Genomic DNA, 16,851 nt, shown 5'->3' on the forward strand with positions numbered 1-16,851 from the left:
CCTTTTGCCCCTTCAGGTTTAGGGCCATTAATGTTTCCCACTCTTTGCTGGGGGGGGGGGGGGGCGCTCAGCCTCCATTTCTGCTCCCTTAACACTATCAATCACCCTCTGTAAAAATTTGTCTCATTAAATCTGTATAGTTGATTTATCATAGCAGAATTCTGTTTCCTGCTGGGACTTTGATTTATGTGATATACTATATTTTACATGAGAATGAAAGAGAAATAAGTTGATGAGTGTTTGCTTGCATTTACATAAAGAAATGTTGGAAGGAGATCAAAGAAACTAATGTAAGTGCTGACCTTTAGAGGCTGATTAGGGAACAAAAATAGGAGCAAGATTATTTGCTAAGTATCTTTTTGTGGTCCTTAAACTGTTAAGCCATGAGAATGTATGATTTTCTTTAAAAACATTTTTAAAAATGGGGAATGTATATAAGATGATGTGCAGTGATAAACTAAATCAAGCTTGGTTGATTAAGGAAAAAGAATGAAACTGCTCTCTATATATTGATTGAAAACAATGTCCCAAAATCTATTAAGTGGAAAAAAGGTGTAGAAAATGTGTATAAAGTGCTTGTATTTGTGAAGAAGGAAGGAAGGGAAGGAGGATGAGAGAGCGAGGGGGTGGCTTAAATATGCATATAAACACATGTGTGTATGGAATGCCTTGAATGGAACAGGAGAATCTTGCAGTAGGGAATGCCTTGGAGAAAAGCATCAGGAGTCTGGAGAACAAGCATGGGAAGAAGAATTATTTTTTACCTCCTACCTTTTTGTACTTTATAATATTTTTTTACCAAAGATGCCTAAGTCACATGTGTTTCTTTCAGATAAACAAGAAAATATGGATAAATTCATTAAATTGCCAACAATCCTGGCAACTTTTGTTTCTCTTTTTGCTACCCTAAATTTTTTTCATTCTTTTGTAACGATCATGAGCAGGCTAAAAATATTTTATACATTACAACTTTTGACAAGGCAATTTCACTTTTAGTAATTTATTGTAAGAAAATAATTAAGGATGTGTGCAAAGATTTGTTTATAAGATGTTCATGGCAGTATTTTTATAATAGTGAAAAATTGATAACAACCTACATGTCAGAACTAGGATGTACGTTTTAATGAATTATGATACATCCTAACAAAGGTATAGCCTAGAGCTATTAAAAATAATGTGGCAGAAGACTACTGATTGCTCTGGAAATATGTTGGTGCTCTACTGTTTAATATGAAATCAGGTTACAAAATACAACATGATTCAAGAATATTTGTTTATAAGCTTCACAAAATTAATTGGCACTCTATTATGGTAGGCATTCTACCAGTTGTTAAGGACACAACAGTCAATAAGATAGAGATTTTGCCCCTCCCAGGGCTTCAGTTTAGTCAAGGACACAGACAAGTAAAACTACAATGACTATATAGTATAAGACTTGTTGATGGGGCAGTAGAGAAGCAAAAGTAAGGTAACTAAGCCCAAGTTATAGGACACAGAGGGGATAGGGAGTTAGAGGCTGGTGGATGAGGAGTGATACTCAGAGATGCTTCCTTTGACAAAAGTGATTATATCAGTTAACTATTACTGCCTAAGAAACCATTCTAAAATTCTTTGGCTCAAAATAACTGTGATTTATTATTGTATTGGTTGGCATTCCCAACAGTCCTTTTGCTGATCTATCCTGGAATCACCCCTGTAACAATGGTAATCCAACTTTCCAATTAAAAGATCCAAGATGGCCTCACTAATGTATCTGACAAAGGATGCTGGCTATCGATGGCTGCCTCAAGTCTCCACATGGCTTCTCATCCTCCTGTACATTCACAGCATGGTAGTCTCAGTATTCCAAGAGGTTGAAAGCACTAGTTGCAAAGCCCGCAACTCATTCTTGGGAGCTCACATAACGCCACTTCTGCCACAGTGTAGGGGTCCCAAAAAAGTCACAAAAAAGCCAACATTCAAGGCATAGGAGATAAGGACACCCCTACCATTTTAGGAGGGATAGCAGCATTACATTGGAAAGATTATGGACATAAACTTTATTCACTAATACTGTAGTAATTTTCCACAGTGATGTCAATGAGAAATGAAAGATAGTAGGAAAGAGTTCCAGGAAGAGAGAACAGCTATCAAAAATCCCTGGTCTAAGGGACACTCAGTTCAATGGAGATTGGACCTAAAATTGATGAAAGGAGGGGGAATCAAGAAAAAAAAATTATAAAGGAAGTTATTTCAAAAATTAGACAAGCAGAATGAATACAAGTAAGCTTGATTAAAATAAATATTTTTAATGGCAGAATAAGAGTTGGTTGTCCATAAGAATGAGCAGGAAAACTCCAGAATTTAGAAGGAATTCAGAAAAGGGATGGGGCACAGCAGCCAAGGAGTTGGCCACTGTGTCACACACAGTTGGATAATCAAGATCAGGATAGGAATCCAAGGAAATGGTCTTTGTGTCTATTCACTACTACATGGCCATCTCTATAACCATAGCTATTTCTGACCTTGTATATCAAGAGTGGAAACCCCTGAGTGATAGAATCATGGATATTTTTTATCTTCTAATTTTACTTTCATGTGTTTTCTCCTACCTTTGAAAAACAACCCATAATATTGTCACTGACAGATAATCATCATATGAAAAGTCAGAAATGTTTATGTATACACATATTTTCATCATAAAAATTCTAAAAATGTTTTATAGCATTGAAACTAGAGCATTGTAACTTAATCAGTACTTAGTCTTAGTGCCTGGAAGCAGAATAGAGTGGCTCTATCAGAGAGTATGCAAAACTTACTTCCAGAAAAGTTCATGAAGCAATACATGAATATCTATTTTCCCTAATGTTTCTCAATACTGAGGGCTTAAAATAGTCTTGGTTAACTTGACAGGCTAAAAATGTAGTATTACATTGTTTTAATATTTCTATGTTTGGTCTTAGTGAAGTTGAATTTTTTCCATGTTTATTGGCTTGGCTGGTTGTATTTCTTTAGAAAAATCCCTGTTTGTACCTTTTGCCCATTTTACTATTAAAATATTATTGATATGAAGTCATGAGTATCATGTGGTTGTTAAGACAAATCTTTTTTTTTTAGTTTATTTATTTTGAGAGAGAGAGAGAAAGACATAGCATGAGTAGGTGGGGTGGCAGAGAAAGAGAATCTCAAGTAGACTCCACACTGTCAGCACAGAGCTGGATGTGGGGCTTGAACTCATGAACCATGAGATCATGACCTGACCTGAAATCAAGAGTCAGTCTCTTAACCAACTGAGCTACCCAAGTGCCCCAAGACAAATCTCTTTTATCTAGTTTAGGAAGCAGGGACTCTCTAGCTAGGAAAAGAGACAACCTTATAGAAAAACCTTATAGAAAACCTTATAGAAAACCGGAAAGTTCTAGAACTAACTGGCAAGTTGTCAGGGAGCTAGATGTTCTTGCTCTCTAGGCTCTTCTCTCTTCACATCTGTCTTTTTCTTCTTTTCATGGACTGGTTTGCTTGACAAGACTTGCTTTATATATTCATGAGCTTATGCATTCGTGAGACTGGAGGTTGATATAGAACCAACTCTGAGCTCTATTCTATAAGGAATTAGAGCATGAAGGTTCTCTGGCATGTACTATAACCAGCTATGTTATCTGTGTTTCTACATCCAAATATGTGAGGCTGAGAACCTGACTCTTGAATTGACTTGCTTTGAGCTAGATGCACATCCCATCAAATCAAACATGGCCAGAGAATTCGGAGGATCAGGGGAAGAAGTTCATATGACCTCTGCCTATTTGTTTTATTTCCAGAGAAAGGGATGTGGGCAGCCAAACAAATCAACTGATAAACATCCTATATGCCCTCTGGTTTTCACAGATGCTGAAAATATGTTTCTTAGTCCATTTTAATTTACATTCCAGTGGTTTTGACAATAAAGAGTTTAAGATTTGTTGTGGTCATGCTTATCAATCTTTTCTTTAGCCAATCAAAATTCATTATTTTCACAAATTTAGCTAGCTATACCATTACATTTTTTGAAAAATTCGTCTGTTCCCCACTGACTTGAAATGAATTTTTCATATGTGAGTATTTGTATATATTTGCATCTTTGTTCTGCTCTGTTCTTTGATGTGACTCCTCTACATCTAGCTGTGCAAATATTCCCACCTTATTATTCTTAGTCAATATTTTCTTAACTCTGCTCAACCATTTTTTCCAGATGAACTTCACAACATGGTCATTACAAGCAAGATAATTGTTTCATTGGAAGTAAGAATTAATCCAATTCTTTAGAAAAATCTGACCCTGTTGAACATACTGAAAGTCATACATATATTGGTTTCAAACTTAATTCCTTCCTAAGATATTGTCAAGGATAATTTGAATATATATCATTTTCTCCCCATGAATCAAAGCCCACATAAGCTGTGTTTTCACTATTCAAAAGTATATATTTTTAAACCCTAGAATTACCATCATCAGAGAAGATATTCATAATTTAATAGGAATGTAGTAAGTGAAACAGCAAGGAAACAACAGGCTATGTCTCTCAACTCAAGCTCTTGGCATTGGATAAAATAGATAGTAATACTGTGATTATCATTCTCTCTTTTTGCTGATCATATAGAGCTGAATTCACATGATTTAAATACTTGTTTGATAAGACTCTTCTGTATTGGTTATTCTTCCTCCATCTAGTGTTACTTGCAGTTGCTAAAATTTTCAGACTAATATTAAAGAATAAGGCCTCTCATGGACATTCTTCTATTATCTGCAGAGGCAGTTTTGATATAAATAAAATTATCTGTGCACTTGCAGAGTGAACTGAAGAACAGAGACATAAGCATTTGGAAAGGCAGACTGGATTCAGATCTTAATGTGTCACTAACCATATAATCTTTGGAAAGTCACTTAAGCACTCTGGATATTAGCTTCCATTGTTCTCCCCACCTCTCCATGGGGGATGCCCTTCCACTGGTTTTCTTCTTACTCACCCAGACTTATCACTGAAGACTCCCCTCAGGAGCCCTTTCCTCCTGGACATGTTAAATCTCAATTTTAATGAAGTTCTTACAGTTGTTTTTAATATGATCGTGGCCATTTTAACTACTTTGAAACAGAAAGCAGTCAGAATGCCACTTCTCATATTTACTGCACAATCATATTTTGCCCCAGAAATGCAATTAGTCTTTATTTTATGATTTTTTTTCCTTTTTAAACCTAAAAAAATATAATTAAGTCTCAGTTATGTAGTTGATCAGAAAGAATACCAGAAGAACAAATTCCTAATTCTTTTTGCCTTTGCTTGAGACAACCAGACAAAAGCTCACTCAGCACCTGTATGAAATGCACAGGTGACCATTTATTGAGCAGGGTGGATATGATAGAACAGAAAGGGAAAAAACACTTTTTTCTTTTTCCTGATTGCCCTTCAGACAAACTAGACCAGGATCTCCTGTCACAGCCACTGAAGAAAGTCTCTTGAGACAATTCCTTATCTTTTTCTGTCACTTTCAGGATTTGGGGTAGTCTCCTTTTCAGGTTCTAAAAAGTTCAGTGAGATCTAAGTAAAAAATACTCATCTCATATCCTAAAGGCCTGCCTTCCACACAAACCTGCAGGAAGCAAGGGGTCAACTCTTTTCCTTCCCTGTTCAAACTTACCAGCTGTTCATTCTGGCTTCTTCTTCTATTTATCTATTGCTGTGTAAATCATCCCAAATTTAGAGGCTTAACACAAGTCATTTGTTTTGCTTGCAAACATGTCATGTGGTCCAGCTAGGGCAACTCAAAGGCTGGGGAATGACTCAAAGACTGGAGGCTGAAATGACCTGAAGGCTTCTTCACTCAGACATCTGGAGGTTGATGTTGGCTGTTGGCTGGGATCAAAGCTGGCCTGTAGCTTGGACACCGACACAACCCCCTCCATGTATCAGCTTGGCTTCCTCACAGCATGGTGGCCAAGTTCCAAGGGCAAGTATCTACAAGAACAGAAGTGAAAGCTGCCAGTTTCTGAAGGCTTAGCCCAGAAACTGGAACAGTGTCACTTCTACCATATTAATATTAAGCCATTGCAGAGTCCAGATTCAAGGAAGGAAATATAGACCCCAGCTTCTGATAGGAGGTGTATAAAGAATGTCGGGCCATGTTTTAAAACTGGCACACTCTGCCACACTCCTCCAGAGTCAAGGCACGAAAAGTAAGGGGCAAAAATAGTCTTAACTATAATCTAGTCTCAGTGACTTCTTTGTGACAGATGATGTGCTCTCAGAGCCCCTTCCCATTAGGAATTCCCCATGGTCCCTCTGCCTGGGCCAGATGATATCTTAAGCTAATCCCCTATGACATCCCTTTCAGCCCACGTGTCGAATGGTACAGCACACAAGGTCACTTTCTGATGGGCTTGCCAAGCTCCCATAGGCAAGCAAACTTGTTGGGCAGGGCATTTCAGAATGTCCAGACAATCCCTCCCTGGTCTACTCTGGCCTTGTACTCTTGCCCAAACAAACTCTGGAAACACAAACTACTCTCTCTGTGTACCTCTTGATACTGTCCTCAGGACAGATCCAGCCAGACCTTCACCGTTACATGTTTTTTAATGGAAAAGTAAACACTGATCTTTCTCCCCACCCCTTTCCCTAAACTTCAGGAGAGGCTCTCACATTCTCCTAAAAGCTCACTCAGCACACCCTGCTCTGGTCCCACAATGGTGCTGGACCCTTGAGTATGAGCAGCTCAGCAACATTCAGTCTAGAAGGTGACAGGTCAAGTGGAGATGTTAGGGTCTTCCCCAGCATGCATCTGCCCACAACAGCACCTTCCACTCACACTTCATGAGTGGTTGTCTTAAAGACTTCTTTCTGGCTTTGAGGCAGGAGAAAGAGAAATGCAGCATCTCAAAATGTGTTTCAAAACATTCTTCACTCTGTCTCTCAATGAATCCTTGGTATTCTCCTATATATCTTGGAGGCAGTAAAGTTTTGGGGACACCTGTTACCTTTAGCAGTCCTTTTCAGAATTGAGAAACCTGTTTCCTATGGTTCTTGCTTTGGGGCCCCAGTCCTCATAGCTCTTAAACTGTAGAAACAGTTCATTAAACATCTTCTTTCATGAGCATCAACAATTACAACAACAATAAAAATGTAACCACCATGATAGGCATGAAGGACATACTGAGAAACAATCACAAAGGAATTTTCTTCCCTAGGTTTTATCTACATAGAATTAACATATAACATGGCATTAATTTAAGATGTACTACATAACAACTTGATATATACCATAAGATGACCACTACATAAGTTAACACTCATCACCTCGCATATTTGTCTTTTTTTTTTTCTAATGATGAGAACTTTTAAAATCTACTCTCTTGTCAACTTTCAAATGCATAGTATTTTTAACTATAACAAAAGGGCTTTTTCTCTCCTATTGTCCCTTTAAAAGTATTCCATGGGGTCCTGGCCCTGGGTAAAATTCAAGCAATCTCATGACTTCTTTAGAAATAGAAGACCCTCAGGGGTGCCTGGGTGGCGCAGTCGGTTAAGCGTCTGACTTCAGCCAGGTCACGATCTCGCACTCCGTGAGTTCGAGCCCCGTGTCAGGCTCTGGGCTGATGGCTCGGAGCCTAGAGCCTGTTTCCGATTCTGTGTCTCCTTTTCTCTCTCTGCCCCTCCCCCGTTCATGCTCTGTCTCTCTCTGTCCCAAAAATAAATTAAAAACGTTGGAAAAAAAAAAAAGAAATAGAAGACCCTCAAGTCTATAATTAATGGATCCATTACAGAGAAATAATCAAAATTACTGCTTCCTTTTCCCAACTTGAACATGCAGCATTGGGGGAAGGGGAGGTGGCAATTGGCTGATTCTTTTTCCTGTGTATTGACCTCAGCAGTTTTCTTTCTAACCTAGCTTCTGAGCCTTCCAGATCATAAAGAACAGAAACATGGCAGGAAAGTTTTTTCTTGGAAAATACTGTCTAGAGGTGGCATTGTGCTCTCGTAGCCTGGCACATGTTGAAATCTGACTTTTTCTGATAGGCAGAGTGACCAGGTAAAATATGGGATGCCCGGTTAAATTTGAGCTTCAGAAAAACGTTCATTGTTTACCTTTAATTCAAATTTAACTGAGTATTCTGTATTTATTTTTGTCTTCTTATTTGCTAAATCTATTGATGCCCTAGTGGGTACAGTACTTATAGGGGTTTCTCTGAGGTACCCCTCATGCCTCAGTTCCTAGGATTCTTTTACCCAGCATTCCCTTGCTGAGAGTGCTTGCCTCTGTATTCCAGCTGGTCTCTTACTATTCCCAAAGACCTTCCAAATCTGCCTGTGGTCCGCTCACCTCAGCAAAAGACCCTCTAGGATAAGATCTATGCTGGCTTTCTACACTTGGTACCTCACCTGGTCCAGCAAAGCATGAGCAAGAGGTCCGACTCCTAGGAGAGTGAGTGCTCCTTGCTCTGCTAGCACAGCCATCAACCCTTTCGGCATAAAATCAAGGGCACCCGTAGAGAGTTCTCCAAGTGGTCTCCTGGAAAGCCCATTTTCCTGGACTTGAGGTGAGAGGCAGGCACACTTTAATTCTGAGACAGTCACTTGAACACACCAATACACCCACACCCGCACCCACACATGCACGCACACACACACATAGCATCTTTAGCCCTGGCTCAGGAAAATAGAAATAACTAAAATAATCCATTAACAATATATAACGTACACTGTGAATAATCAAAACTTAAATAATCCTTGTTTGCAAAGTGACATTTTACTTCAACTGGTTATGCAGAAGCACAGAATGGAAGAATTGACAAGCCAGGTTTTTATTCCAATTTATTTAATGAGCTAAAAAAAAAATCTCTACATGTAAATTACTAGTGAGATGTCTGATTAAACTGGACCAGTGACAGCATTTAGCTGGCATGAGGGTCCACCCTGCCTGCTTAGATGCCTTTTCTTGGCAGGAGCCTTGGGAGAGGTTGGGCTGTTGACAACATAGAATTTGTGTACTTCAAAATGTCTGCACATCTACTCTATGTGCTCACACTTTTGTAACTGCAGAGAAGCGAGGCTGTGAGATATCACTATCTTTAATTCCAGCCTACAACCTTTCTAAAAGGCAATTCTATACAAAGAACTGGAAAGCATACGCACAAAACTGAAATCTAATCAGAGGGAGAAAATTCAAAACATTTTTTGTGCTTCAAGTCTATATAGGGTGCAATGCAGAAGGTCAGGGTTCTTTTATGTTTTTTTTTTCCATTTTAATAATGATGTCCAGAGATGCTGTAAAACAGTAAGAATGCTTATAGAGTTCTTTGTGCTTGTTGCCAAGAGACTAGAACTTCAACCTACTCAACTGTAAAATATCATCTTTAGCACACAGCTTAGCCTATCCAATCCCAAGGCATAATGCCATGAATACGAATCCCTCTTCGTCCTCAGTCTATTTGCCTTCCTGGGGCCCACAGATGCCCTTCTAATGGCAGTCTTCCAGATTGCACCTCTTCTAAGTGCCCACTGCTTGGGAAACCAGGAATTATTAGCCTGCTTTACTGTATGTACCTCGCGACCTAATTAAAATCTACACCTTCAATGTTTCATTGCAGGAAGCACTATTGCAAGAATGACTATCTGTTCTAACAAGCTCAACTCGGTGAAGGTAAATGACAATGACATCTTGCTTTACTCTCGCTTTTTGTCCAAGATACCACTTTTATTTTCATAACTCTTTCAAACCTTTGATATCTTTGAAACGTTGAGGCAGAGGGATTCACTGCTACCCCTTAAGTCACTCAACATTCCTGATCATTACCTCCATTCACACTAGCGGCCAAGGGTTTCTAGAGTATGCATGGGGGACCACACCCATGGAATGGTGACTGCCCACATTAGCTTTCTTAAAAGATAAACTGTGGCACATTAAAATTTTCAAGAGTTTCTTTGAGCAGTGCCAAATTGAAAGTGATTAGGAGCACTCTACCACAGGAGCTGGGGAGAGGGTTTTACAGAGAAGACACACAAGAAAGCAAGGACATTATTTGATTAGTTTGGACTTGCAGTTGTCTTATTTGGGAAAGCCTACTTGGCTGTTTGTGACTGGTCATTAAGTTTTATTTTCTGGGATATGAAGGCATTGACTCTGGCTCATGATTTGGTTTGCTTAGTGGGGCTTCAAGGCATTGGAACGACCCCCATCTAATGGCCTTCTGGTTTGATTATATTAGCAGTTTCATCATCTTTTTTCTCCTTTAATAAACAATTCATGGCAGTTAAATGTATCAAGCACTTTTTCTTTTAAAGTAAACATGAACCTAGTCTTTGAGAAAAAAGCTGGATTATAGGTGTATTTATGGCACAGGGTTGCAGATATGGGGTGATCCTCATGGCTGCTATAATTCCACCATTAATATTGTCAGGTGTTTGTTCCTAATAGGACATTCTGGTCTGTCTGATTTTGGTCTTGTGTAGACTCTGCCCTCAGAAATGATTTTTCTTCTCCCTTCATCAGAAACAGCCTTGTGTGCTGAACAGATGGGAAAGACGGAAACTGTGATATCAAACATATGGTTTTGAGAACAGATAGGAGTAGTCATTCCAAATATTAGTACAGTTTCTTTCAGGTTTTCATGAAAGTGACACATATGAATGTCAATAGACAAAAATAACAGATAACATATTCAATCATGTCAAAACCTTCTTGGCAAAAATCAAAATTAAAAATCAGTTGATTTCCATTCCTAAAGTAAGCTATGCCATCTGTATTGTTAATTTGATGATGGGATAAAAGAAATTAAGTTGGGCCTAATAGAAACCAGATCATTCATTCATTCATTCAACAAATATATACTGAGCACTGAATATATGCCAAACATTGATGTATTTATGAAATAAAACAATAAACACGTTACTGTCCTTGTTCTGAAGGAGCTAATGATCTAGTTAAGAGATAGCTTGAGGATATATACGTATTTATACACACGTGTGTGTGTGTGTATACAGTATTCTCGGTGTGCGTGTGTATGTATACATATATACTGAAAATTACAATGCAGTATGACATATGCAAAGATATATGCAAAGTATGATATATGCAAAGATAAAGAAGAGCAAAAGATACCATGGGAACCTACAGAAAAACCACTCCCCCCAACCTGAGGTGAGCCATTTGGGAAGACTACTGAGAAGTGGTCTCAAAATATGAAATATGAATTCTCATGTGGCAATTAGACAAAGAGCAAGTGAGATGGGAGGTGATATAAAGGAGAAGACTTCATGCATGTCAAAGATGTGGAAGAGAGGAGATAGAGACAGTGATGTTGACTTTAAAATAGATTGCCAGAACAGAACCTTGGACTTAAAAAAACGGAATAAACTTTATTATTCGTACTTGCTAATCAAAAATTTAATAATCAGAATTTAGCATTACCTCAGGTCCTAATCTAAATTGAAAAGAATGAGTTGGAACAGATCACCTCTGGATTACATAATACTTTCTACAAATCTATTTGAGGTACAAGAACACCAGTTGAGATACCTAAAATAGGTTTTATACACAAACACAATATCACACTGCACGTACATCCATATGTATAGAAACACATAGGAATGGGAAATATATAGACTATATATGTATTTAGTGTCTAAATAATATAACTGAAATGTTTCATACCTCGAAGTGTTTTTTAATCCCACAGAACATTGAAAATTGTTGCTTTCCAATGAAAACACTCCTGAGCACAATTATGTACACACACCAGCAGTCAAGCTGTTTATTAGGCGGAGTGTTTTCAGGATCACATTTTCAAAGATATTTAATGAAAAGTGAAGACAGTATAAAGGTAGAAAATATGTAGCTCTACTAAGACTATGCAACTACCCCTGGAGAGCACATCCATGCACTCATAAATTTCATGGATGCTTTGCAAACTCAAAGCTGATATTCTCCTAGAATATCTTCCATAACAAACAGCTATAGCAGGGCCATCATAACTTGGAATTCTCATGCTCCATCCTAAGGGAATTGTGAGGTTCAAACTCTTGTTCTAACCATCTGTGGAAAAAAATGAGCATTTAAGGCAAAGGCAACAGTTGAGAACATAAGAACACACACACACACACACACACACACACACACACACACACACACACAGGTTTAGAAAGAAGAAAGCATCAAAGTCTATTCATGAATCTAGGTTTGACAAAATCTAAAAACTCAGAGGTAAATAATTAGTAATTTGTATTACTATGTTCTAAATATTCTTCATACAAATGATAAGCATGAAGGGGAGCACAATTAGGGACTAACAATATAGTCAATCAGTGTGATAGATTTCATGTTATCTATAATTCACTTGCTTTCCCTATGGGAACATACTCTGTGTGGATTTTGCCTTAACTTTTTTTTATTAGAAAAAATGAAGCAATTTAGAAATCAAGATGTGTTAGAAAAATAATTGAAATTGCAAAGAGATTGTTGGAATTACAAAGAGATATAAATATCGTTTCTCCAAAAGACAAGTATAGGGAAGAAACTGTCACTTGATATCTTAAATCCTGCAGCAAGTGACCCAAAGCAAAGGAATTTAGAAGTGTAAAGATACCTCCAGTCTAGAAGGAGAGTGGCTATGGATAGGGTATTGGCTACCAGAGGCCTCTGACAATAAGAATATGTTTACTTGGAGATTACATTCTCTACAAAAACAATATATTAATATCATATTCCTCCATCCCAGAACAGATATAATCAGTTCCTGCATTTTTTATTTCTGATGACCCTGGATAGAATGCTCATAGAAGTCTTCCTGATAATACTCTGTGTCCAGCAGAGTTAGTACTAAAGATGAAACTTGTTTGTCATTCCTACTCTAAAAATTAAAGAGAAGATTTTAATTTATGCTTAATTGTATTCCTTCAATTTTACTTCAAATAGAATAACTTCTGGAGCTATCGATGAAAATAAGCAAATATTTAGCCCACATTTACTCTTTTAATAGAGAGTTCTATTTTTCCGGAAAAGCAATTTAAGAATTGGATCAGTTTTTGTTTTGTTTTGCTTTGTTTTTAATAACCTTAATTTTTTAGAGCAGCTTTTGTTTCCCAGCAAAACTGAGCAGAAAGTAGAAAGATTTCCCATATACCCTAGCCTCACACAACCTCCCCCATTATGAACACCCTGCACCACACTGGTACATTGCTTAAAATAATGAATATAACCTCTCTCAAAAAAAAAAAAAAAAAGGAGGGAGGGGCACCTGAGTGGCTCAGTCAGTTAAGGTTCTGCCTTGATTTTGGCTAAGATCATGATCTCATAGTCATAAGATCGAGCCCTGCATCAGACTGAACATGGAGCCTGCTTAAGATTCTCTCTCTTTCACCCAAAACCAGCAGAACACAGGAAATAAAGATTAGAGCAGAAATTAATGCTATCAAAACAAACAAAAAACAAAAAAACAAAAACAGATCAATGAAACCAGAAGCTGGTTCTTTGAAACAATTAACAAAATTGATAAACCACTAGCTAGTTTGATCAAAAAGAAAAAGGAAAGGACCCAAATAAATAAAATCAAGAATGAAAGAGGAGAGATCACAACCAACATAGCAGAAATAAAAACAATAATAAGAGAATACTAGGAGCAATTACACACCAATAAAATGGGCAATCTAGAAGAAATGGACAAATTCCTAGAAACATATACACTACCAAAACTGAAACAGGAAGAAATAGAAAATTTGAACAGACCCATAACCAGTAAAGAAATTGAATTAGTAATCAAAATCTCTCAAAAAACAAGAGTCCAGGGCCAGGTGGCTTTCCAGGGGAATTCTACCAAACATTTAAGGAAGAGTTAACATCTATTCTCTTGAAGCTGTTCCAAAAAACAGAAATGGAAGGAAAACTTCCAAACTCTTTCTATGAAGCCAACATTACATTGATTCCAAAACCAGATAGAGACCCCACAAAAAAGGAGAACCATAGACCAATTTCCCTGATGAACATGGATGCAAATATCCTCAACAAGGTATTAGCCAACTGGATCCAACAATACATTTAAAAAAACTATTGGGGCACCTGGGTGGCTCAGTCGGTTAAGCATCCGACTTCGGATCAGGTCATGATCTCGCAGTTCATGAGTTCGAGCCCCACGTCAGACTCTGTGCTGACAACTCAGAACCTGGAGCCAGCTTTGGATTCTGTGTCTCCCTCTCTCTGTGCCCCTCCCCTGCTCATGCTCTGTCTCTCTCTGTCTCAAAAATAAATAAAAACATTTTTAAAAATTAAAAAAAAAAAACTATTCACCACAACCAAGTGGGATTTATACCTAGGATGCAGGGCTGGTTCAATATCCACAAAACAATCTATGTGATTCATCACATCGGTAAAATAAAGGACAAGAACCATATTATTGACAAAATACAGCATCCTTTCTTGATAAAAACCCTCAAGAACGTAGGGATAGAAGGAGCATACCTCAAGATCATAAAAGCCATATATGAAAGACCCAATGCTAATGTCATCCTCAATGAGGAAAAACTGAGAGTTTTCCCCCTAAGGTCAGGAACAAGACATAGATGTGCACTCTCGCCACTGTTATTCAACATAGCATTGGAAGTCTTAGTCTCTGCAATCAGACAAATAAAAGGCAGAGAAATAAAAGGTATCCAAATTGGCCAAGAGGTCAAACTTTCACTGTTTGCAGATGACATGATACTCTATGTGGAAAACCCAAAAGATTCTACAAAAAAAATGTTAGAACTGATTCATGAATTCAGCAAAGTTGCAGGATATAAGATCAATTCACAGAAATCAGTTGCATTCCTATACACCAACAATGAAGCAACAGAAAGAGAAACCAAGGAATTGATCCCATTTACAATTGCACCAAAAAGCATAAAATACCTAGGAATAAATCTAAACAAAGAGGTAAAAAATCTATACACTGAAAACTATAGAAAGCTTATGAAAGAAATTGAAGAAGACACAAAAAAATGGAAAAATATTCCATGCACCTGGATAGGAAGAACAAATATTGTTAAAATGTCAATACTACCCAAAGCAATCTATGTATTCAATGCAGTCCCTATCAAAATAACACCAGCATTCTTCACAGACCTAGAACAAATAATCTTAAAATGTATATGTAACCAGAAAAGACCCCGAATAGCCAAAGCAATCTTGAAAAAGAAAACCAAAGCAGGAGGCATCACAATCCTGGACTTGAAGCTATACTACAAAGCTGTAATCATCAAGACAGTATGGTACTGGCACAAAAACAGACACTCAGATCAATGAAACAGAATAGAGAACCCAGAAATGGATCCACAAACATAAGGACAACTATCTTTGACAAAGCAGGAAAGAATATCCAATGGAATAAAGACAGTCTCTTCAGCAAGTGGTACTGGGAAAACTGGACAACATGCTGAAAAATGAACCTGGACCACTTTCTTACACCACACACAAAAATAAACTCAAAATGGATGAAAGACCTAATGGTAAGACAGGAAGCCATCAGAATCCTGGGGAAGAAAACAGGCAAAAACCTCTTTGACCTTGGCTGTAGCAACTTCTTACTCAACACATCTCTGGAGGCAAGGGAAACAAAGGCAAAAATGAACTATTGGGAACACATCAAAACAAAAAGCCTATGCACAGTGAAGGAAACAATCAGCGAAACTAAAAGGCAACTGACAGAATGGGAAAAGATATTTGCAAATGACATATCAGATAAAGGGGTAGTATCCAAAATCTGTAAAGAACTTATAAAACTCAACACCCAAAACACAACTCATCCAATGAAGAAATGGGCAAAAGACATGATTAGACCCATCTCCAAAGAAGACATCCAGATGGCCAACTGACACATGAAAAAATGCTCAATATCACTAATCATCAGGGAAATACAAATCAAAACTACAATGAGATACCACCTCACACCTGTCAGAATGGCTAACATTAACAGCTCAGGCAACAACAGATGTTGGCGAGGATGTGGATAAAGAGGATCTCTTTTGCATTGTTGGTGGGAATGCAAACCGGTGCAGCCACTCTGGAAAACAGTATGGCGGTTCCTCAAAAAATTAAAACTAAAACTACCCTATGACCCAGCAATCGCACTCCTAGGTATTTATCCAAGGGATACAGGGATGCTGTTTTGAAGGGGCACATACACCCCAATGTTCATAGCAGCCCTATCAACAATAGCCAAAGTATGGAAACAGCCCAAATGTCCATCGATGGATGAATGGATAAAGAAGAGGTAGTATATAAATACAATGGAGTATTCCTCGGCAATCAAAAAGAATGAAGTCTTGCCATTTGCAACTACGTGGGTGGACCTGGAGGGTATTATGCTAAGTGAAATTAGAGAAAGACAAAAATCATATGACTTCACTCATATGAGGACTTTAAGAGACAAAACAGATGAACATAAGGGAAGGGAAGCAAAAATAATATAAATACAGGGAGGGGGACAAAACATAAGAGACTCATAAATATGGAGAACAAACAGAGGGTTACTGGAGGGGTTGTGGGAGGGGGGATGGGCTAAATGGGTAAGGGGCATTAAGGAATCTACTCCTGAAATCATTGTTGCACTATATGCTAACTAATTTGGATGCAAATTTTAAAAAATAAATTAATAAAAAAAAAAGATTCTCTTTCTCCCTCCATTCCCCTCCCCACCTCTATAAAATACAATACAATACAATACAATACAATAAAAATCGATATATATTAGCACATCATTATCACTCAAAATCCATAGTTTTACACTAGGGTTGACTCGGTGTTGTACATCCTATGGATTTTGACAAATGTGTAAGATATACCCACCATAGCAGTATTACACAAAGTAGTTTCACTT

At 37.8% G+C, this 16,851-nt stretch overlaps 1 long non-coding RNA gene across 1 annotated transcript in view; it reads left to right on the forward strand.

Moving 5' to 3' along the window:
* The first annotated feature begins 8,786 nt into the window (after positions 1 to 8,786).
* The window catches only part of LOC128312342 (uncharacterized), a 53,657-nt gene continuing 45,592 nt past the window's right edge, over positions 8,787 to 16,851 (forward strand). Inside the window, exon 1 of the long non-coding RNA XR_008291467.1 lies at positions 8,787 to 9,647. This is a non-coding gene — a long non-coding RNA (uncharacterized LOC128312342). The remainder of the gene's footprint in view (positions 9,648 to 16,851) is intronic.

The sequence above is a fragment of the Acinonyx jubatus genome, chromosome D3, assembly GCF_027475565.1.
Source record: "Acinonyx jubatus isolate Ajub_Pintada_27869175 chromosome D3, VMU_Ajub_asm_v1.0, whole genome shotgun sequence".
In the NCBI taxonomy this organism is placed as follows: Eukaryota; Metazoa; Chordata; class Mammalia; order Carnivora; family Felidae; genus Acinonyx; species Acinonyx jubatus.